Raw genomic sequence first — 25,221 nt, 5'->3', positions numbered from 1 at the left:
CAGCCTATCAATTTCGATGCTAGTGTTGTCTGTGTATTGCGTATTAATATGTATGTGTGTGAGGTGTTTGTATGTTTGCGTCTCGCGTTCATTGTCGTTTTGGTCCAAATCGTGTGCCTCTAAACAGAGCTTCTGTGTGTATGTTCGACCATCTAGCTTGTCCCTGTAGATGTCATTGTTATGTAATGGAATTCCTATGTATATATGGATAAAGGAAAGGCGCCATTTTCGTAATATCTTAGTAACAGGTTTATTCGATGTTCGTTCCATTGTCCAATAGTAATTGCCCCTGTCGGCACTGCTCTTGATGGCTTTAGGATAATAACGAAAGCTATAAACGTCTAGACGTAAATGATATACGTTCAGACGGGGAAGTATCTTTCAACACCAATTTATTGGACTTTTCAACCGAATTAGCAAAAAGAAGCCAGAACGGTTATTCAATCTACTTTTCGTATGTACAAACAACCTTTCTGTATCGTAAAGCGTTTAAATCTCGCTGTCTACGTCTTAAAAGCTTTGCATAAAATATATTGAATATTGACTGGTTTTTCAAATTTCACGACAAAAAAAGTGACAGGTAGCTTCCTTAGTAATATAATTGGTTAGATTCAATTGCAAATGTTTGTCTTCATCAATTATAGTTTCTAGCTCAATTTTCAGATATCATTTAACTGACTTTTCGTGACCAAATAGTCCACTTCGAAAATCCGACTATCGCGCAAGCCTTTGTTTTCTACTTCAACTATTCTGGTAGTGGATTAATATATACTACGAAGGTGAAAACAGCCGAATACTCTAAAGTCTGTTTTATAGGAGGAAGCTAGAAGGGATCATATTTTGAAGCCGAAAGAAATACCCCTGGTTGGTACCGAACGCACAACCTATCAGGCGTGTTGCAAAAACATATTCCACTAGGCAATGATTGTTTTATCCTCTTTTTTACAACTAAGTTAACATTTTATGTTGTTGTTTATGCTTGATTTGTAAATGAATCGTCTTACAAGTTTGGCAGACCTTTCACACTATGTGCGTGTGATGTTTTCGTTAGTCTTCATGTTTTCGGAAATTAACTGATTAAGATCTGGCTTTAAAGAGAACCATCGTTGAATTAGTGTTTCCTATTCAGGCTTCGTAATTTCCGTTACTTCGAAAGAAGTCTGTAATGACATAACTAAAGATTTAAAAATAGATTCATTACTTACTTATTTAAGCTAATTTCAAATTATAAAAAAAATATTTTTTTATAAGACCTATGTTATTTCAAATAATCTGAGCTGACTATGGAGATAATAAAATCTAAAACAGTATACCTTATATTATTGACCTAACAATTGATGTATTTCAAACGAAGAGTATTTATATAGTTATATCTTATCAAAATACTAGTATATGCGCAGGACATACTTTTACTTTTAGAATTAGTATACATGAATATATATTCTTAATCCATTAAGAAGGTGTCAGAATTTTATTTATGTGAAGATATATCAGGTTACAGTTTTAAACATTGAAACTGTTTTTGTGCATGTAAACTGTATAAATAGTGTTATAGAGAATCGGGATATATGTAAAGTAAATATACCTGAAGAAAACGTATGAAGAACACAAATACATGTATTGGCTAACAAAAGATGACATATTGAAGGAACTTCAATGTTTATTTTGCTAAAACTCGTGAGTTAAATGATGCTTTTCATGAATGCACCTGATCCAGCTCAACTGCAGTTTCTTTCTAATAATACAAAAGAACTACAGGGACAAGCCCATTCAAGAATCATCCGATGCCGATCAAAATGTTCGTCCACAAAACAAGAGTTGAACATTTATGGTACTGGTTAGAGACACATTTTGCCCGAAAATGGAAGTTGGTCTTGAAAACTGATGACCATTTTTAAACGAAATTTCACGGGGGAAAACAGTAAGGCCCCCGATATTAAGATCAGTATAATAAAATGTATAGTGGATTCTGATTTCAAGAACGAATTCACGTGCCAAACATACTGAGTAAAAAACACTGAAGTGACAATGTACTGTACCAATCGTTTGCCCACTTCAGTATAATGCAACTATTAAAAACAAAATAAAACAATATTCCCTGTTGACCGCTAAAAATGTTGTTTCTTTCTATTTTCTATACATTTAAAGACAATTATATATTTGAACGAGTCTTTTAACTTAAAGTTGAATTTTTTTTTTGTTTCGTTGAGTAGTAGAAATCGATATTCTCTTGCTGGAATAATTATGGAGCAACATTGTGCAATATTGCTGATAAATTGCTCGTTTTCAGAGAAACATATTAGTTTTCCTATTTTTAAGCTTAATTTGAACATTTCAATATCATTTGTATGAAATACAAATAAATTGGAATCGTAATACCGGATGGGTGAATAATTGGTTCCATCGCTAATCAGTATGTAATTAATAATACATTGCCATTTCTTTAATAGTGATGTATTTCACCAACTTTATACTCCATTTACATTTTCATGAATTTCACATTCACTATAAGTTTCTCTTTGTAGTTATACATTAAAGGAACTCTCTTACTCACTTCTAATACGGAAACATTTGTTTATACAATTTATTAATATTTAATTAATTGTTAATGTTGTCATGTGACTCAAGTTTAGTGTACGCTTGGATTTTGTTCCTAATATTACATTAATCCTTAAGGTTTGGTTGTTTCTGAAAGCCTTATGAAGTTACGAAGGCTATGTTACACACCGTTACCCGGGATCACTCTAACTGTTCTTGTGCTTTCCTGTTATATCGTTTGGAAAGTGAGGGAACCACTGGGACCATTTAAATAGATTTTGGAAAGCTTCTGACAGAGATTTAATCAAACCAGAGCTTTCAGTACTGTTTAAGTACGCTCCTATAGCTATCTATATGGTCGCTGTTGCTTTTTAATGACAAAACCAATAAATTGTTGTGTAGCAAATCCTTACATATATAATAAATTGTTATTCAAAACGAACCGAATGTGGCATAACATTACTATTTCTGTTTTAACATTAGTATGAACGGTTCACAAGAGACATATAATTTAAATGGATGCTTGGTGTGTAACAATTAACTGAACTATAGAGAAGGGGTTTTCTGCACGGTGTATAAGTGCAAATACGTATGTATTATTTTACTGCATGGCTGAATCGCAATTTGAATACAGTGGAGCAAATAATTGTCTTTGTTTAAGTACATACTGCCAGACGAAATCATATAAAATAGCACTTAATGCATCAATGCGATGGTTTAATTACTTCAAAACACTGTTGTGATTTTAAAATGCCATTTTGTCGGGCTCTGGTAATGAGTTTGCTTAAAGAAATATATTTCAGCAGCAAAATCCCTTCTCAGACAATTAATAACATTTAATTGATTTCTGGAAATGCTGAATGTCATACAGTTGGTAAGAGTTGCAGAATGAAAACTACTCTAAATGTAAGGAAAAATATAACATTTGATGCAATATACGTAAACACGTTTTGATATAGAAATTTAACAATTATTTACGTTTTGTTTTGTGATGTTTTATATCATGTCTCACTCTACGAATTGGTGTGATAAATAAATCAGCTATTGGGATAATTGCCAATGTGAACGAAATGTCAATGAGTATTGAAATGGTATGCAAATGTATGTTTTTGGTCTTAACACTAAACACAAAATGCAAGGTTGAAAATCGCTTCTTATAACCTTTGAACTATCTGATCATCTGTCAAGTTAAAATCAATAACGCTGTAGTATTGAATATTGGGATTATTTACTATCAAACTCATCATGTTTATCAGTCCTACTAGCCCTCAGATTGAGTCGTGGACTTCTTGTCCCGAGGACATGTGTTAAGGAATTTGCTATCGCTTGAAAACAAATGCATTAAAGTGCTAGTGACAAGAGCACAGTTTACTTTTGAAAAGCAATGTGTTCTAAAGTGATAAGCATCTTGAATATGGATTCTTCTAAAGATACTGCTGTGAATTAAATTAAAGATTACGTGGGATTTATGAGTCTTGTGAGATTTACCAGCAAGACAAAATTCAAGGCGTGACTTCTGACGGGATTTTTATCAATTTGATTCAGTGTTTGTCTCGAGAGACGTCTTGTTTTACAAAGTACGTTCTGAAACATCTTATTGACCGTATTTTCTGCGATAAAAAAAATCTTTGCTCCACAATCTTCAACAAACTATTGCAATGAGTTCTTTATTCGTGGGTATATTGGTGTTTTATTTGTATCAAATTTAAGTCATTGAATTGGCCGGCGAATGTCGTTTTCAGATCCTTATTTTTTACGTTTATTTTTTGTTCCCAATTCAAAAATTTCGCGCCTGATAAAAGAAGGTTAAAACCAGCAAAGTGATTTGCAAATTGTAAATATTTATATTAAATATCGACTTAAACTGTTTCATACGTTTTCAAGATTAGCCAATGACTGTCTTTAATACGTAGACGAGGTAGGCCAATGGCTGTTTTTTAAAAACGTATACGGGATAGGTCAATGGAAATCTTTAATACATATAGGAGGTAGGCCAGTGGATGTCTTTAATTGATTGAAATATTTCTAGGATTATGTATAATCTCAGCATTTGACGAGTAATTTTTACAATCAGATGTTTGTATATATGAAATTATATTGGAAAGAACATGTTATTATTGATATAGGGTGTAGCTAAACGTGTTAGCTTTCTGTTGATGAGTGGCGTTTTACCACATGGAAATGTTTCCTTAACATGTATTTATGACGGTATTTGCGATCATTCAAAAATTTGAATATATTTCGATTGCGATCATGAAAGGTTTGAAAGTTAACTTTTGCTTCAAGTAAATAATAGATCTCTATCCCGTATTAATAACTAGAATGTAAATATTTTGACCGACTTCCAAATATTTAAGATGAAATGTTATGCATCTGATTAAAGGCGTATGTCGGATTGCCATTCGACTTTGATTAAATAACAACCGTGATAAAAACCGTGATCGCAACCATACCACCGTTAGTATGTTATGTTCCAATTTATTTCTAATCTCTACTGATCGACTTCTTATCAGACTAATTTGAAGTTATTAAGAAGATAATTATGTCTGGTATAATTTAATTCACGTTTTATTTACCTCAAACTTTGTTTCGGCCATGTATATTGTTCGTTTGATATGTGAATAAATGACATTTTTTCAATTTCCATCCTGGTTTGTCAATTACTCGAAACAAATGAACTCAACTTTACACTCATACTTTAAAGAGAGTACTCGGAACACGCCATTAACGACCGTATGCGATTATACGAAATTGAATTGCATATACCACGCGATAAAAATTATCTTCAAGACTTAAACGTGAAATGAAGTAAGTATCTACCAGGCGATTATATGACAATGATTGACAGGACAGACATTTCAATCATGCAGAAGCATCCACGTGTGTAAGTGGAGGTGGAAACTGCTAAACGAAAAGCGAATATATTTTATTGATATTAGTGTAATGGTACGTTATGTGTCTCTCATTTAGAATTTGTTGGTTTGAACCGTGTGCTAATGGTATTGGTTGTTTAAGTTACTGGATGTATAGTTTCCATTTCTCATCATTATTGAACAAGCTACACAAATCCCAACATATATTGATAATGATGCGAGTGTCCTGTTCATCTGTATATTGAGTGTTCACCATCACACTTCTTGCCTCTAAAAGATTAAATCGCTGTTTTTGCATTGTACAAGGCCCCATACGACGATGTTGTTTAATTGATCAGAAATGTTGGGGTTTAAACGATCTAAGGTGACGGCAAGATTTGTTATGAACAACTAAGGCGACATCAAGTATCTTTTCTCTATCTAGTTTGTTGTTAATGGCAAAATTCTTCACAAACGATGCACACTTTTATGCGCGGTATAGCGAAGATAAAGCTTATCAGTATAAGCGACACATATGAACAGCTAGTATATCCTTTACATGAATTATCAAAGGTAATAAAACACTATGGATAAACAATAACCTTAGTGTTCAAAATATATTTGTTACAGAAACAAGAGTACAGCAACGCTCGTCTGTTCTTTTCAGTCGAAATTGGATAACTCTTGACATTTATTTAAGCAGTCTTGTGTGATCAACATTTGATTTGTGATAAACATTATGATATAAAAGGTGTACCTTAGTTTTTCACGTAACCTTGAGATCGGTATCGGACTGTGAGTTTAACAGAACATCGCACTGCTTTCTTTACTGAGATAATTAGTTATACACAGCAATTACCATCCGACAATGCGAAAGGGGATTAACAACGCTATAAAACAAGACTTTCGTCCCACACGCGATCAAAGGCTTTCGTAATGTCAAAATAAAAACTGCTCCAACTTTTCCCTTATCTTAAGTAGGACAGAACGAGAGATCGATCGATACAAGCTGATTGAACATTAAAATAAATCCGGTCTGGAAGGGCGTAAATAATTTTTATGGTGTAAGAAGTCGAAAATTATTTATGAAAAATTATTTCTAAAACCTTGCTTAAAATACCTAATAAAAGTATTGGACAGTTATTGCCGACGTCTGGGAGATCTCACGTCTTATAAATAGCGCAGACATGAGCAACCCTACCGGAGCGAAAAAATTAGTTAAGGAGGCCCCGACGAGGCTGCGATAGTTTTAATACAATTTCCATTTAAACATAGCTATTTACACAGTCGGGCCCTGTTGCCTTACCGGTTTTCAGGATGTTTGTGGAGTAGACCTCGTTTTGCTTATGACCTGCAATGAAGGGTATCACTAGGATTAGAACTTTAAGTATGTTCGGTACATTCAGAATTGTTTGGTACTTAAACAGATATTTAGAAGGCTTATCAGTGTCTGATTCATAGATGAGAGTGGGAATGTCCCCCAATGAAGACTCTGAATATCTTTGACTACGTCGTTTTTTGAGTAAAAAAGAAACACTACGAGTTTTTTTTTATCTAGTTATGTTATAAAAATGTTCATATGAACATATGAAAACGTGCAGACTATTTTGATAGAAACGTTGGTTAAATCTTTTGCTAAGGCTGAAAAAACAAAAAACAAGAACAACAATGGTAAAAATCATGTCATTTGAGTATTGACTTAGGTTTGAATGGATATATGGTGGTGCTGGAGTTGTTCTCTCATGTTTTATGACTTTGTTCTAACCTAAATCAAATTTTCTTAAATAGGTTTGCATAGTCAAATTAATAAGTTATCAAAATCGTTTCAATAGATTTACTAAAAACATCCTTAAAGTTTGCTTCTGAGGTTTATATATTAATGGCATTTTCTTTGAAAACTTTGTCAATCTTTCGATGTTTTTGTCACGATGACTCAGCAGAAAAAGGCAGCATCAACATGTAGATAGAAACTATAGATTTTGTCCTATATGCGTTAAGAAACTTAACAACAACAGATTTGCAAAATCATATTTTTAAACAGTCTATTATGTGTAACATCATAAGATTATATGTGGCAACTTCATAAAATTAATATACAAAAGTATTTTTTATCGGCATAAAACCTGTATAAGTGGATGGTCATATGATGACTATCGCTTCAATGAATGCAATGAATAGCATTTTGAAATACAAAGAACAGCAGAGAAAAAATTGAAACAAGACTAAACACAAAACCTAAAAAGGATAGCACTCAATGCATCAATGCAATTGTAAACTTACTTCATATCCATGTTGCGATTTTGGAACTACTACATACAAAGATAAATATATACAACTCGTCAAACAGAAAAACTAACAAAATTTGTATAGACTTATTAAAGGTACTACACTAGACTTAATAATGGTTTAATGAAAAAACAATTCCAATACATCTTCCACAGTCTGATGTGCCGCGTGTAAACTTCAAAACTGGGAGAAGTCTAATATGCCAGTTACTCATTCCCGTATTGTGAACATCGATTTGATGCTACTGTCCCATGCGGTAATTTCAACATCATTGTTGAAACAATTGTTGTCATTTGCCTGTGTAAATGATTGTCTGTTTGGATTAGGCCTCTGAGCCTTGATTAATGAAACAAGGGGGCATTACAAGTGTATGGCTCCATATATTTAACCATTTAGACAGCAAAGAAACATTAGCCTTGGATAAGTGTTTAATTTATACGTCGTTGAATCCGTACACGTTGTGTTATGGCGGATGTTAAGGCCTTTTGTAAGTTTCGCTTAATGACAATGTATTTTATATGTATATTTATAGGTTGGTGTTCCATTACCTCAACAATTCCCTAAACGCGTGTGTCATGGAGTGTGCAATATAAATCATATTGGAGAATGTGAACGCTGCCTATGATGGTTGATTTATAGATTATGGGATACGGCCTTTCGTCGAGGAGGACTTGATTCATCATTATGCACACATATTTTGTGTTTACACTGGATTGCATTTCGCTTAAGGAGTGTGCCTCTGAAAGACTAGACAATAGAAACTGAGATGGATTTCTGTTTCTTACAAGACATTTAAGCAGCAAAGAAACAAACTACGTTCGTCGAAAGTCGCCGCTGTCCTTTGTTTGCTAGACTGCGTTAATTAAGCTGCCCTTACAAATGGTGTCAATGAATAGTCTCAATAAAATCGATGCTGCTTTTCACAATTTAAATCCTTATTAGGCATTATCGGACCTTCTTTTTCATAATGATTTAAATATTACTATTATTATTCGTTCGATGTGATGAACACTTTTTGTTGGAACATTCAAGAATCAATACGTTTTACAGTGCAAAATAACTTTTTCACATTTCATTTTTAAATGTCTTCTTAATCATTTTTCGTTCACAGTGATTGGCTTCACGAATGTATTTGTACATGTAGCTGGATATTATTCTCACTCAGATTAGTTGAGCTTAAAGAAAGCTGTTCGTAGAAAAACTAAATAATGTATTTTCAAAGGCACTTGGGTGGTTAGAATAAATAAAGTTTTATGTTTGGCTACTCCGCTTGTTTCTCTAGTTTTTCATATGAATGTTGATATTTACAGCAGTGTGTGAGTACCGTGTGGAAGCTGTAAAATGTCACCCCGCACTTTCTTTTAATGTTGTCATCATTTTCAGTTTTATAGAGTCTGAAAACGGTAGTCTTTAGTTTACATAAGCGTACTCTTATTGAAAACCTTTTATATACAAAGGTTTGAGAACATTTATCTAGTCACTCACTTGATGTCATTCACCCACTTTTAGTGACTGTATTTATAATCTCTTGTAAGTTTTTAGATCACATTTATTTTGCCAGGACCTTACACTAATATTTCATTGCATGTGTAGTAACTTCGATTTTAGGTGGTCCTTATTATTGCTATTAGGAATGTTCTAGAACGTTTCTGTATACTAGGTGGGTATTCTTACCAAAAATAATGAATACAATATCTAAACACACGTAGTAATTATATAGTATATCTGAACTGTGCTGTTTGTGGAGTTTGGTGCTGTTGTTCCATGTTTCTTCATTTTTGTTTGTGTGTTCCATGTCTTTTGCTTTAACCCTGTACCATTAAATGGGGATTATGTATAACCGTTTGGCTACTGGGCTTGTTTCTGTAGTTTTTAATATAAATATCAAGCCTTGTTGGCGTTATGTGATTTCCATAGAGACGCTTGCAAGAAGATTGCCTTGTGCCTATTTTACAAATCTTTAGCTCCAATAACTGTTTTACATTTAAACGAAACGAGTTTTGAAATATTAAATTGTACAAAATTGTTTTTCTTTGGCATAAATCATAAATTCTTATACACTTCACAAAACTTTCACCTATTAATATAAATATAAATTAAATTGATACATTCATTTGATGAAAAATATACCTGATACAAGTAATCAGCAACGAAGAAAAGAATCTTTTTCGCATCCCTGAAAATAAAATTGGGAAAAACTGTATACCACTATATTGACAATGTTGTGGAAATAACATTAATGATGAAATAACATCCAAAACTGCTTCATTACATGTCAAGAATAGAGCTGGTTGGTCAGATGTGAGGCTTAAAATTGAATTACATTTGAATGGTTAGTTCATTTCAAGCCGGCGATGAAAGAACATCAACATTCATCTAAAGGGTAAACTTTAAAATTCTTTTTTGTTCTGTTGAGAGCGAATTTTGAACTATAGGAGACTATGAGAATGAAATTAGAGCTTTTCGCTACAGTTTCTATTTCAGGTTCGGACATCCGTGGGGTTCCTTATTGACCCCATAGTAAGCCTGGATCATTGCGATACAGACGGAACAGGGTCAATGGTTTGATTCCCGTATGCAATCTATATAATAAGGACTGTGGGTTTCACTGATATATTGTGAGAATGGTTTTATGGACGTTTTGTATACAGGTCCTGTTAAAGATATAGTATAGATCATGTTGGAATTTTCCTGTTGGTACGTTCTATGGTTTTGGATAATGAAACGTTGATTCCTGAACCATAATAATTATTTTCAATCATTTGGTTTTGTCAGTCATTATTGATAATCGAGTGTATATATTACTGATTCCATGTTTGGGAAAAAGGGTGTTAGAAAGTAGGTTTATAGTTTAATTTGAGGTAGCATGGCCAGCTACCTAGGGATGAAACTTTAAAAATGTGTCTGTTTAACTCATCGTGTCATGTTACGAGACGCATGTATATGTTTAAATTTATTTAATATTTCTCATCTTGAATCTTGAATCATGTTTAAAATGATGATCATGTTTCATTTAATATCAGTCAAATATAATGATTCCCATGGTATTTGTGACGATATAAAGTACATACAAATTTACTGAATTACAAAATCCTTCCAGGCCGCGTCTATAGGGATACATGTTTGCAATTGTCAATGGGGAAGAGTATACGGATACATTTTAGTTATGAAAAAAAGATTTTTTTTTAATGATATCAACTCTTATTCAACTTTACTTAAAATTTGTCGTCAATAACCGTTTTGATGCGTGTAATACTTCCAAAACGTCATATATAAGCTTAATGTTTAAAACAGGAAATTAAAAAAAGTTATTCTCGCTGTTTTTGTATTGACTGGTCGCCGGTCATACGAGTTCGTTATTTTAGAAATTTACTTTCTGTGAAAACGATTTATATACACGCTGTGGTAGTAAATAAGCATGTGAGAATTTACGGGCATATTGTGAATAATAGTTTTAATTATGCATTTGAAAAAAATATAAGTGCCTTAACACGATATTAATTGACTATTTTAAATTTAAGTTATATACAATGGAAGTACAAAGCCTAATTCACACGTTTTTACTAACAAATATAAGTCGCGATAACGAAATTAACACAATTTAAATTTAACTGATATAAAATGAAAGTTCAAAGCATAATTCACACGATTTAAAGCAAACATTAATAAATAACAGTTGGCCGAAAAGGATCAGGTCAAAATGATATTTCGGCCGAATCGACCAGACAACAATAATTTTATCGGTGATAATGTAAGGGACCAGTCTAGATAATTAACGCATGCCGGAGACGACCGAGTAACTACGGTCTAGAAAGTTGGTTAAACAGTCATAGTTCGGCTATGTCCGTGTTTATTCGGAATGTTGTTTCATATTTGCGTGCCTACCTTTCGTTGGTTCAAGAAACACAGGGTTCAAGTCTAGCGTTTATCGCATTGCTCAAATACTAACAGACTTCGCATCTCATATCGACCTTTTTTGAAGGAATTTTCCACATTCCTCCTCGTCTCGCAAACTTTTAATGCGAAATGACTGGTGGGATACAGGTTTAACTTAATCTTGAACATTGAAGCACAGCGCTCTCTTGATTTAATTGGTTTTACCGGGGAATTTCAATTGCATTTAACCCCTGCTTAGTTCTTTCACTTTTTAAAATGTTTAAACTTATGTTAACCTTCATTCGAATTATGAAAAATATATATGCATATTCACACTTGAACCTTTTCAGTCGCGTCTTTGATGTCTTGCATCAACATTCGTCTTGTATTTAACTAAAACGCAATTGGTAGCTAGTGTTGACGGTAGCTCAAAACCGTCATAAATTTATAGGGTTCTGTTGTGTCGCCAAGTAATAACTGCAATAATATCTGAGAAATTTATTACTAGCAAAAGGTATGATTGTACCCCATTATTATTTACGACAATGGCAAATGCCTATACATACAATCCATACAATCCATAATACATAAATAATACACATAAGTAATTTGACTGATAACGAAATAACTAATAAGACCAAACTATTCAAATACAGTTCATAGTTTCAATCTTAACAATACAACAAAAACAAATACAACCAACCTGCAATAATATCCGAGATATGTATTACTAGCAAAAGGTATGACTGTACCTCATCAAACAATAATGGCAAATGCAAAATAGAATAGCACTTAAGAACAGTCATGCGTGAAAGGTTAGTTGAACAGAATTAGAATAATCAAAGGACAGTAGGGGCGGAGCTTTAGTTGACAAATAATAAGAATAATAGAATAGGGAAATGGTAATTTATATTATTCCAGCAACTGGTTATATTGAATGAAGGCTCCGGATAAACATTCACATTTAAAGATTATCATTTATTTCAATTTATCAAATACAAGTCCTGTGACATAAGCAACATTATTGGACGTAGCATTAATTGTATGATATGTAACCCACAATATACATTATAATGTTTATGTAGATAGATGCATATGATTTATCGTACTGTAGTACATGTTGTCACAAAGTATGCACACATATACACTCCATCTTAAGAGCTAGTTTAGTTACCAATATTTATGCGAAAAGCTACAGAAACAATCTCAGTAGCAATTTTTTTAATCATAAACCCGGTTTAATGGCACTGGGCAAACGCCAAAGACATAGAACACAAAATCACAAACAAGAAACATAGAAAAACAGCACAAAACTCCACAAACAGCACAGTGCATACATACTTTATTTATAAAAAATAGGTATGTTTATCAATAATTGTTAGGTACCGCCTTGGACTAGTCAGTAAAATGTAAATTTACTGTGGGTTTAAACCAGTTTATGTGCACAAACCTCACTGTTATACCAACAATCCTTAATAAAGATAAAACGCAAAAGGTAAATCTTATCAAGCCAATACAAAGCCAATCTCCCGACAGGGCCACCCCAGACCCCATTGTGCCCCGTAGTGTCCGTTTGACTCGAAGTGGCACTCCAAGTGTCACTCCAGCCGGATCCCGTTCATTTCCGTGTCGTCGGACGCTGAGTCGCTCTCCATCTGTAATCCTAAAGTCTTATATGAAAAAAAATAGTTATTGATTTCGCATAAAAGAAGGATCTTAGTGGTTTTGAAATAGACAAACACATTTCATAAGGTTATTAAGTGGCTCTCAGTGCATGACAAAGCAATGCATACATACGAACTATTCTAAAACGCTTTCTCTGGAATAACGTTAGGAGAAAACATAACTTCGTGTTATACTACATGTAAAAATCCCAACCCGCGGTGACAACGTAAATACTACATAACTATATTTATTTATCGCCCTAGACAATATATATTGAAGCAACGGATCTAATCGAACTAATCACATGCGTGTGTTGTATTTTTATTGACTACTGCACATCTGAAATATGTCTGTGTTATAGCATGTGGATGATTCAACCACATGTGATATGGTAATGAAATATATTTTATGGCAATATTCATTGATGTTTAAATGCTTTTTCATGTCGGATTTCTTGGGCAAAAACAAAGGTTAGTTATACCTTCATGTTGTATTTGCTTCTTTTTGAACAGAATGGACTAATCATAAAAAACGTGTTAGATCTACTGGAACATCCCCGAAGCACGAGACGGACTTTATGTTAAATCTCCTCACACGAAATGAACGTGGTATTATGAATTTTATTTTTTAATCGTGGCAACCTTCCCCGAGTAAAACTGGACGATAAAAACATGTCATGTGTTATATATCCTGACAACCTTTCCAGACACAACATGGAACAGGTATGATTCTATGTATCTAGTATCGTACATCGTATGATATTTATTGTCTGCATGTTCGAATTGAAGAAGACGATTATTTCGTGAGGCCTTTATAAGATACATTCAAGTTAATTGAATACTTGCACGTTCCACAGTGCGCTTATCAGTTATATACATATAGCTATTGCATTTGTTCCGGATTGTGCTCCATGTACATAAGTTTTAATATTGCTGTGTATTAACACGTCAACATTGCAAGTTTTATAAATGCAAAGAGGGGTGTTCTAAATATTGATACTTAATAAACAAAAGCTGATTAAAGACTTTACGATCCGTAGTTTGTGAAAGTATACTTAATAAAAATGTTGCTTGAATGTTAACGTCATTTTCCATTATTCATGTCGAACGACGCGATCGTCGTCGTTGTAGTCTTTATTGTCAAAATGTGCGTACTTGTTTTCGTTGTTGTCTCCCATGTATTGATATTTATTTTAACCATTGTTGTTCGGGTTAGAGTTGTTATGTTTATAACCATTGTCGTCACTTGTATAATTATTATCACTATTATCCTTGTATATAAGCTATAAAAGAAGTATTCCCCTTTACAATATAAGATGCATGCTTAATATCTGACCATACACAGCAGTCAACAGATCTTTTGTAAAATAGTACACAGTTTTAGCAACGGCATACACACACAAACTTAACTGAAAGTTTAAAGTCAAGGTCTTTACAATACTCCATTTCAAGCGGTTGGAAAGCTATTGTTTAGCAACCTTGTGCATAATGGAAGAGTGTATACAGTGTTTATCATATTCCATCGACCTGTCTGTCTGTTATTGAGCTTGGTCTCAATATCAAGGTCATCTACAAACACACCAAATGTTACTTAAAGAAAGCTATTTATTTTTATAACAATGCGACCGGGGTTTTTGCTATCTCCTACTCACCGACCTCCGTTGTCAAAAAAAAATCGATATCTGTCACCACTTAGGGTAATAGTTTGATATCAGAGTTTTTTAAAAATAAGTTTGTACACATATGTCTTCCCTATGTTGGTATAGGTTTATTAAAAATGTTGTTTTCAAAGCCAAAAAACAGGAACATATTAGTTTTTGAAAGACGCCACGTGATTTTTACCTGCGTTGTGGCTGTAATTGCTGTGATTAAGTAAACGTTGTGTGTATTTTTTGTGATTTAGTTATTAATATTTCATCACGTTTATAGACGTGCATTATTATATTACCATACAATCCCGAACTGGCTTTTAAAGACGGGTGAAAACAAATATGTCATAATTATTTCTTATGAACAAATCCGAAGCGCACGAGTGCAATACACAAACAACAGTAACAGCATGGCTTTACCATCACGCAACAGCTTTTTTCCTAAGGTCGTTTCTAGCGTTTGCTCAAACGTGATTCATTCGCTTTATTGTTTTGACGCATATATCAAAGAGTGTGGTTAATTAAAGAGGCTTCAAGGAGGTAAAAACAATAATTCTCCATGTGTATGTGAATTGTTTCGTTTCGATTTAAGACTCTAGTAAGCAATGAGTCTTGGACATTGTCCTTTAGCTCCTCGTTTTTTGTTCCGCCTGTTGGTCGTAACAATCATTACAACAATAGCTTCTGTCTGTTCGAGGATTGCCTTAATTCTTGCGAACAAATTTGCATTTTTGAAACAAAGAAGTAAATTGGATGCATTCTGAATGGAAGAAAAATACCAAGTGATAATAAAGTACCCTAGCCTAAAATTGATAGGTGCTTTGACAACTATGAGGTTGTGATTCGCAAGTGAACTCCCGTTTCTTTGACTATTCCATCACAATAACTTAAACATTTATTATTAATAAATGTATGTTTAACTTTGTGTTGTTTTCTAATCCTGTGTGTCTCTGGTAATTGTGTTTGGTATTATAAGTGTGTCTTTAAAAATGAAATGTGTCGAATGTTTGGCAACAGTGTTTGTTCTTGTTGTTTTCGTTGTAGTATGATCACAGCAGTTATGGATTGATACTTTAATAAGCAAGGGAACATACGACAAGTTTAAGCAGTTGGCTATTTATGTGAATTATAACGTCTCAAACAAGGATACCGAGACGCTAGAAATAATATAAAACATTTAACTATGTTCTTTATATATTTAATTATATCTTCTAGAAATTACAATACCACAATGTTATGGTATTTGCATTGAACGGTCTGAAGCGGTTCTTCTCAAAATTATATAGTACTTTCAAATACGTTTGTGTTTTGATGCAAATGTGTATATATCCATTGTATATAAACACACGATTGGGCAATCTTGCCAACCTACGTACAGTGCGGTCGCCTTTTCACAATCTACACATAGAGTTTTATGTAAACAAATGCATGTACTTCGAAAATAAACAACGTAAACATGAAACACAGGAGTGGTATTCCATCGTGTGTTGCCCAATATAAAGTTAACCTATGCTGCATGAGAGGTTATAATGTATTGATATGCTGTACAGTGAAGTTGTGTGTCTCTCGTTTGTTGCCTATAAGGCATTTTTTATCATTTTGCTTTAGTGCTTGTCCATGTACGTTGCATTGCATAATTGGTATGATTGTAATTATAGTTAATGTGGTTTTGTCTGTATGCTACCTATTTAAAGACTCAGACCACAATTATTTTGCTAAGCTGAATACTTGTTTCACACCCATGAGCCAATACCATTATCAATCTTTTATTCGATGAACGAAATCTGAGCAATTTTAGAATCCGCAAACTCGAACTGAAATGCCATATCAAAATGTACTCAGTCTGACGAAATGTGTTTATATAATTGTATTAAATGTATATCATCGATGAAGTCCTACGTCTGTAAAATTGTTATATGTGAAACAACGCAGCTTTTTTGTGATGATACAGACGTAACATAGAAATGAGAAGAAGCACGTTGAGTATTAAGATTATTCATAAGACTGTAATAATTATTTGCCACTTGATGAAGTTGAAGGCCTGTTTTGAAACAAAACAAGCGATAGCTGTGTAAGCGGTTTTGTTACCTTGTGTGCCACCCGATTATTATTTTTGGATTTTTACCAAAGTAACTTGATCAAGATCACGGTATTTTGTTTAAATATTTCTCTTGACAGATTTCACTCAATAAATATTGAAACAATGTTTCTATAACGACTTTGAACAATTTCCATGAAATTGGGAATTTCTGTCCGATCGATATGTTGATAATTGACGACAAAATTAACAAATACACTGATTTTTTTTTTAAAATGAGCAGACATTAAAATGATAAGCCATATTTGATTGAATTTCTCTATCCAAAGCGTCACAATTAAATCGGAAGAAACATAATCTCATTACTAGGTTGTCCTTCTTTCGCATATTGATTTTATCATTAATCTCATGGCATGTTTCAGGAATGTAGCATTAATAACGTTTTAGATCCTTTATTGGGAATAAGAATATTTCAATCACAACTTCTGATGCACAACATAGAACATCAACAAAGTTTAGTATTGGTAGACGGGTGTACCATTTTGCAATATTTTGCAAAGAAATGAAAATGTAGTATTAATGAACAATGTTTTGCACAAGTTTGCAATCAAGACGATGTATAAGAGCGTTCTAATTGTATGTTATATTGTTAACTGGTATGCAGCCAATACATTTCTTATAGATAATTCCATTTTTATTAAGTATTCGTATCGTTATTATGCATACGTTGCGTACGAGTGTTCCATTTTCATGTAATATTCTTATCATTGGACCGAAGACGTTTCTACGTAATTTTCTTATACCTAGTATGCAGCCGTTCTGTTATAATGTTTTGCGTTTATGTTGTATTCGTTTCGGTAGAATGCAGACGATGTGTTCTAGTGTTCCATATTTATTTGATTTTCTTATCGTTGGTATGCATACGTTGTGTTAGAGTGTTCCTTGTTTATGTAATATTTTTTATCGTTTGTATACAAACGTTTTGTTAGAGTGTTTCATTTTATGTAATATTCGTATAGTTTTTATGTAAAACACTTTATGTAATATTCTTTTCGTTTGAAAGCGTATTTTGTTTAAGAGAGTTCTCGCTTTTGTGAAACGCTAGTATGCAGACGTTGTGTTAGATTACTTTGTGTACATGTAATATTCTTATCAATTGCAAGCAGACGTTGTGTCCAAATGTTCAATGTTTATTTGATATGCTTATCATGTGTATGCTTGTATGTATACGTTGTGTTAGAGTGTTCAATGTTAATGCAATATTTTTATCGCTAGAATACAGACGTTTTTCTAGTTAGCAAACCGTGTGTTCAAGTGTTCCATGTTTATAAGAAAATGTTATCGTTGGCATGCATACGAATGTTCCATGTTATGTACTACTCTTATCGCTAGTACGAAGACGTTGTTTTAGAGTATCTCTTGTTCATGTACTGTTCTTATCATTTCTATGCAGAAGATGTATTCGAGTATTCTTTGTGAATGCCATATTCTTATCATTGGTATGCATACGTTGTTTTAGAGTATTCCACGTTTATGAAATAGTCTTATCCCTCTTATGCAAACGCTGTGTTTGTTGGTTTCATGTGCATATAATATTCCTACCATTGGCATGCAGGCGTTGTGTTCGAGTGTTCAATGTATGTTTGAAGTTCTAAGTGTTAGTATGTCAAAGTTGTTTTAGAGTGTTTCATATTTATGCAATATTCTAACCGCTAGTATAAGGACGTTGTGCAAAAGTGTTCCATGTTTATTTGACATTCTTATCATTAGTATGTATACTTTGTTTTGGAGTGTTTCATACACATACCATGCAGTTTTCTTATCGCTAGTATAATAAGGAATTTGTGTAAGATTTTTTTTAATCGTATTTTTGGTGTGCATTAAAATACGCTATATGTTTCGTGTTTACTTTTTTACAATGTTTTGTTTTTAATTGTCATTTTGGGGTTCAATTCTTAAATAGTTTATACATGTTTTTCCACTTGAACTACGATTTGGAAGATATATTTTAGAACAGTGGACATTTTAAAAACGTTTGAAGACATCAGTTCTTTTTAGCAAAACTCTTTATGGTTGGTGTCAACCACTATTCTATCGACATCGTATTGTTCTTGTTCAAAAATCCCAATTGACCTTACAATAAATAACGATGCAGTGGCATGGAAGGTGCATTTTATTTCCGTCATTGATCATCATTTATGATGTTTGTGTTTTGCCTGTTTGTTGCGTTTTAATCTGTGTGTTGGGGGGGGGGGGGGTGGTGGGTTTGTTTGTTTGTAAATAATGTTAAAGAAAGAGCGCCACTTTTGTAGTATCTTCGTTACAAGTATGTTCGATGTTCGTTTCATTGTACAATATCATTTGCCCACGTCGTTACTGCTCTTCATGGCTTTAGGGTATTAACGAAGGCTATAAACGTCTAGATGAAAGTAATGTCCGTCCAGACGGGGAATTATTTCTCAGCACGATTATATTCGAAGATTTGATTGATTTAACAAGTAGCGACAACGGTTAAATCAATCTGCTTTTCATATGTTCAGACAACCTTTCTCTTTAATCTCGCTGTATGCGCCTTAAATGGCTTGAATAAAATGTATTGACTGGTTTTGCAAATTTCAAGACAAAGATATACATGTGACTACCTTATTATTATTATTTAATTTATTAGTTTTCAAGTGCAAATATCTTCGTGTGTCAATTAAAGTTGCAGCCAATTCTCAAATGTCCTTTAAGAATGTTTTCGTGACCTAATAATTCAGGTCAAACCCCCAACAATCGCGCAGACCTTTGTTTCTACTTCATGTATTCTAGTAGTGGATTTATATTTACTATGAAGGTGATGACATCCGAATACTCTCAAGTCAGTTTTCTTGGAAGAAGCTAGAAGGGGTTATTTTTGGAAGCCGAAAGAAAGTACCCCTGGTGAGCATCAAACGCACAACCCCCTCGACTAGACAGTTGGTAACGATTGCTCTATTCATTTTTTACGCCTAAGGTCAGATTTAAAAACAATATGTTTGTTTTGTATATAAATCGTGTCACACATTTGAAGACCTTTCACACTATGATGTTCGAGTGATGTTTTCGTAAGCGTTCATGTTCCCAGATATTTCCCGCCTGCAGTTTTGACGACAACGGTTCGAACCCGGTCTCCGACGCGATTTTTTTTAACATTTTGGTATTTTTGTTTGCAATTATGATATCAAAGAGTAAATCATTTTATTAAATAATTGTCCTGAGATGCGTTACAGAAAAAAACTGTTTTGGTGCCTATCAGGTGTACAGTCCCTTTAACCAAAATATACTTACGTTCATTTATTGGTATTAAAATTAGAGTTCATTTCGGTTGTTTATATTAAAGTTGAGTACATTTCAAATTATACAAATTAAATCTAAATTTAAATATCGAATACAGGATTGTTCATGCTATTTTGATGAAAAATATGTAGATCAAACGAATATTATTTAGATAAGTATATCTTATTAAATACATTTATATGCGCAGGACATTCTATTACATTTGGAATTAGTATGCACGAATATATTCTAGATCCTTTAAGAAGGTGTCAGTTTTCTTCATGTGATGGTATATCAGGTTACAGTTGAAAAAAATAATAAATGTGTTGTAGTGCATGAACACTGTATAAGTAGTGTTTTGGATAATCGTGATGTATGCAATGAACTATACCTGAACAAACCTATAAATCATACAAATGCATATATTGGCTGACAAAATATGGCATTTTGAAGGATCTTCAGTGTTTAATTTAGCAAAACTCGTAAACCAATTAATGCTTAATTTTCATGAATCCACTGTAACGTTATGCGATCTTTATAAAAGTGTCGGTCCACAACACAAGAGTTTAACATTTATGGTACTGGTTAGAGACCCCTTTTCGCCCCAAAATGATAATAGTTCTTGAATAACATGAAGACTGCTAATCATTTTCAAACGATGTTTTACTGGAAAACGTAAGGAAAAAAAAAGAAAAAAAGAAATTACTATGTATAGTGGGTGCTGATTTTAAGAAGGAATTCACGTGCCAAACATACGGAGTAAAACATCACTTTAGGTTAATCATTTTATTTATTTCTCCTGCGAATTGGTACTCAAAACAAATCCAATGTAGCATCACATTTCTATTTCTGATTTAATATTATTATGATTTTACAAGAGAAATATAATTTTACTGGGTGTTTTGCGTGTAACAAGTAACTAAACAAATGAGAAGTGGCTTCCTGCACGGTGTGCAACTTAGGCGTGTGCCGAGTACCGTTTCACTGCATGTCCTAAATCTCAATTTAAATACAAAGTACTGCAGAGCAAAGAATGTTTTTTGATTACATACATAATGCCAGACGAAACCTATATAGTAAAGCACTCTATAAACTTTCGTTCGTTCTATGCATCAATGCAAATATTTTATAACTTTTATAACTCTGTTGTGATTTAATAAATCCCATTTCCTCGAGCTCATCTTATGTGTTTGCTTTAGAAAATATATTCCAGCAGAGAAATCCCTTCTCAGACAATTTATAACATTTTATCCCGTCACTTGCATACAAATCGGTCAAATAACAAGATGCCGTGTAAACTTTAGTTTATAAGGATAGTAGACCACGTGATGTTTATCTACAGTCAGGTTGTCATTTGACCGCGAAAACGAATTTCTTTTCTATATTCTGCAATGTCAGAGGAAAAGCAGAAATACTGTTTCAGTATATTATCAATAGACCGCCAACAGCCGACCCCAACAATCACTCGCCCATAAAGTCCCATCATTATGCATTATAATGACACTGGCAAAACAATCGAACTGAAAATCTATATGTGATGTGAAAATCTTACCCCACCCGCAAATGCTGGAAACTGTGAAACAGCATTCAACGATACTTCAGCTCACCCGATAAATTCCTCCGCCTTGCCAGATAAACTTCCTCCATCCACGGCACTAATCTAGTATTCTATATTTATTGAGTTCTGGAAATGCTGAAGTTTATACAGAAATATCAGGCAATTCTGGTTATGATGAGTTACAGAAAGAAAAATACTCTGAACATATAAAGGAAACATGAAACATTTAATGCAATTTGCGTTAAAACGTTTTAATATAGAAATTTAACAATTATTTACGTTTTGTGTTGTGATTTTATATATCATATCATGTCTCACTTGACGGATTAGTGTTATTGATGTGATAAATAGAGCATCTATTGGGATAATTGCCAATGTGAACGAAATGTCAATGAGTATTAAGATGGTCTTCAAATGTATTTCAAATTTGGTCTTAACATTTCAGAAATAAAAGCAATGTTGAAAACCTCTTCTTAATACCTTTCATTTATTTGATGGCATCATCTGTCAAGTTCAAATTAATAACGCTGTAGTATTGAATCTTGGTATTATTTAATATCAAACTCGTCATGTTTATCAGTCACTTTAGCCCTCAGATTGAGTCGTGGTCTTTTTGTCCCGAGGACATGTTTTGAGAAATTTCCTATCGCTTGAAAACAAATGCTTTAAAGTGCTAGTGACAAGAGCACAGTTTACTTTTGAAAAGCAATTGAAACTTGAAACTTGCTTATTTGCTTAAACGCCTATTTCTACATATGAATACATATTCAATGGCGTTGTACAATAATGAATTATAAGATAATAAAAGCAATACAGCAATACAGACACAAGAATTAAATAACCAGTAATCAATGGAAAAAAAATCACGAATATTAGCACACTGTAAACAACATACATAGTTCAATGAATAGTATATAAATTATTTACAACATGATGGGTGTTCACCATCGTATAAACAGACAACAGCTCGGCAATATATATTGGTAAATAGTTCATGGGTATACATTTTAAAACAATGCATAATAATCTCTGAAAAGATGGGTTTTTAAATGTTTCTTGAATATGTTTACTGAATCACTTTGTCTAAGGCTCAGAGGCAGTTTATTCCAAAGCTTAGGGCCAATAGTTCTAAAACTTCTGTCACTGAAGGTCTTTTTCTTATTTAAAGGCACAACATAGCATCCTATTGATGATTCCGAGGATCGTAGTGTGCATTTTGAATTTTTCCAGACAAAAGTTCAATAAGGTATTGAGGAGCATTTCCAACGGAACAGTTATACATATAAGTGAGGATCTTAAAATTAATTCTTGCCTTTATGGGTAACCAGTGCAGGTCATATAATGCCTGTTTTGAACTATCACACCTAAAGCGGTTGAGAACAAGTTTGGCACACATCTGGATGCGTTGTAATTTATGTAGTTCACACTGAGCGACACCATGCAGAATGACGTTACAATAATCCAAGTGTGAAATTACTCAGTTGCTTTTTTGGTTAGAAACTTACGGATAGTTTTTATCTTAAAATAGTTCAACATAGCAGTTTTACACTTTCTTTTAATATGCTCTTTGAAATTAAGTGTGGCATCCAGAAAAGCACCCAAATGTCTGATATAATTATGCAATTTGATGTTATCACCGCATATTTCAATTTCTTTGGTGTTACATTTATCCAACTGCGGGCGACTACCAAACATGATAAATTCTGTTTTGGATGCATTCATTTTTAGTTTGTTATTGTTCATCCAGTCGTTTATGACAATAGCACAGCCTTGAAGTTCCTGAATTGCAGCCTCCTCTGCAATTGTTGTTGGTTTGAAACGAACGTTCGCTGTATGGTCGTCCGCAAACCCGAACACGGAAATGGACGGGGGCACAATGTCAAATAGAGTCCCAGCATAGGTCAAATAGAGCCAAGGACCCAAACAACTTCCTTGCGGGACACTACATGTAAGATGGCGCTGAGATGAAGAAATTTGATTCACCTTCACGCAGCAGCCACGTGGTCGCAGGTACGAATCCACCCATTCCAGCGCTGATCCACAAACTCCATACTGGTTGGACAATACATGGACGAGAATGTCGTGGTCGACCGTGTCGAACGCCGCACTAAGGTCTATAGCTATTAGTGCCGTAACCTCCTGATGTTCCATCCCATCAAGCAAATCATTCACAAGCCGAAGTAAAGCGGACTCGCACGAGTGAAACTGTCTATAAGCAGATTGGTTCTTTGGGAGGAGATTATGCTCATTCACATGCTGATTAAGTCTATAAAGTGCCGCTTTTTCAATTAATTTTGACAAAAATGACAAATTGCTGACAGGGCGATAATTCGAGAATTTCAGCTCAAGGCCCGACTTTTTTAAAAGTGGTCTGACAATCGCCTGTTTCCATTTTGCTGGAAACACTCCTTGTGTCAAGGAAAGGTTCACAAGCCTAGTGATTGAAGGCAACAGCTCGTTTAGAAATGACTTTAACACTTTTGTAGGCAACACGTCGAGTTCTGATGATTTTGTTTGTAATTTATTTATAAGTGTTCTAATTTCCTCCTCTGAAAGTTCTTCAAAATATTCAAAAGTTGGCACATTTTTCACTGCTGGGATAAAATTGTCAAAGTCCTTCAAAGATTCCCGTATGTTTTCAATTTTGTCCATGAAATGGTCAGCAAACTTATCAGCTAGATTGCTTCCGTCTTCCACAGTTGGCATAGGGTTCTCATGCTTGCTTCCGGTTAAGTCCTTTACAAACTGGTAGAGTTTCTTAGAATCTTCCTTGGACTCGAGTACTTTCTGGCTTAGAATTAACTCTTTTTCATGTCTTAGAGCATAGTGATATTTATTTAGTGCTGTTTTGAAAAGTTCATAGTCTTTCAGCGAAAAGCAATGTGTTTAAGTGATAAGCAACTTTCATATAGATTCTTCTATAGATACTGCTGCGAATTGAATTAAAAATTGCGTGGGATTTATCAGTCTTGTAAGATTTACCAGCAAGGCAAGATTCAAGGCGTGACTTCTGACGGGTTTTCTATCATCTTGATTCAGTGTTTGTCTCGAGAGACTTCTTGTTATAAAAATATGTTCTGAAATATCGTCATTTGCTCCAATTTCTTCAACAATCAATTGCCCTGATTGTTTTTATTTGTAGGTATATTGGTGTTATATTGGCATATGCTAAGACAATGACAGCGATTTGCTTCATGATATAACGGATTATTTGGAGTTGTTTCATATATTAGTCATTAAATTGGCCGGCGAACGTAATATTTAGATCCTTAAGTTTGTTACGTATATTTTTTGTTCCCAATTCAAATTTCGCGCCTGATGCCAGAAGGGTAAATAAAAAGTGTTTTGCAAATTGTAAATATTTAATTTAAATAACGACTAAAATGAATAGTTTTTATTTTAAGATAAGCCAATGAATGATGCCTTTGATATGTAGACGAGATAGGCCAATGGCTGTTTTAAA

This window comes from Mya arenaria, chromosome 12, assembly GCF_026914265.1.
Source record: "Mya arenaria isolate MELC-2E11 chromosome 12, ASM2691426v1".
Classification (NCBI taxonomy): Eukaryota; Metazoa; Mollusca; class Bivalvia; order Myida; family Myidae; genus Mya; species Mya arenaria.
Note: the sequence above shows the minus strand (reverse complement) of the source record.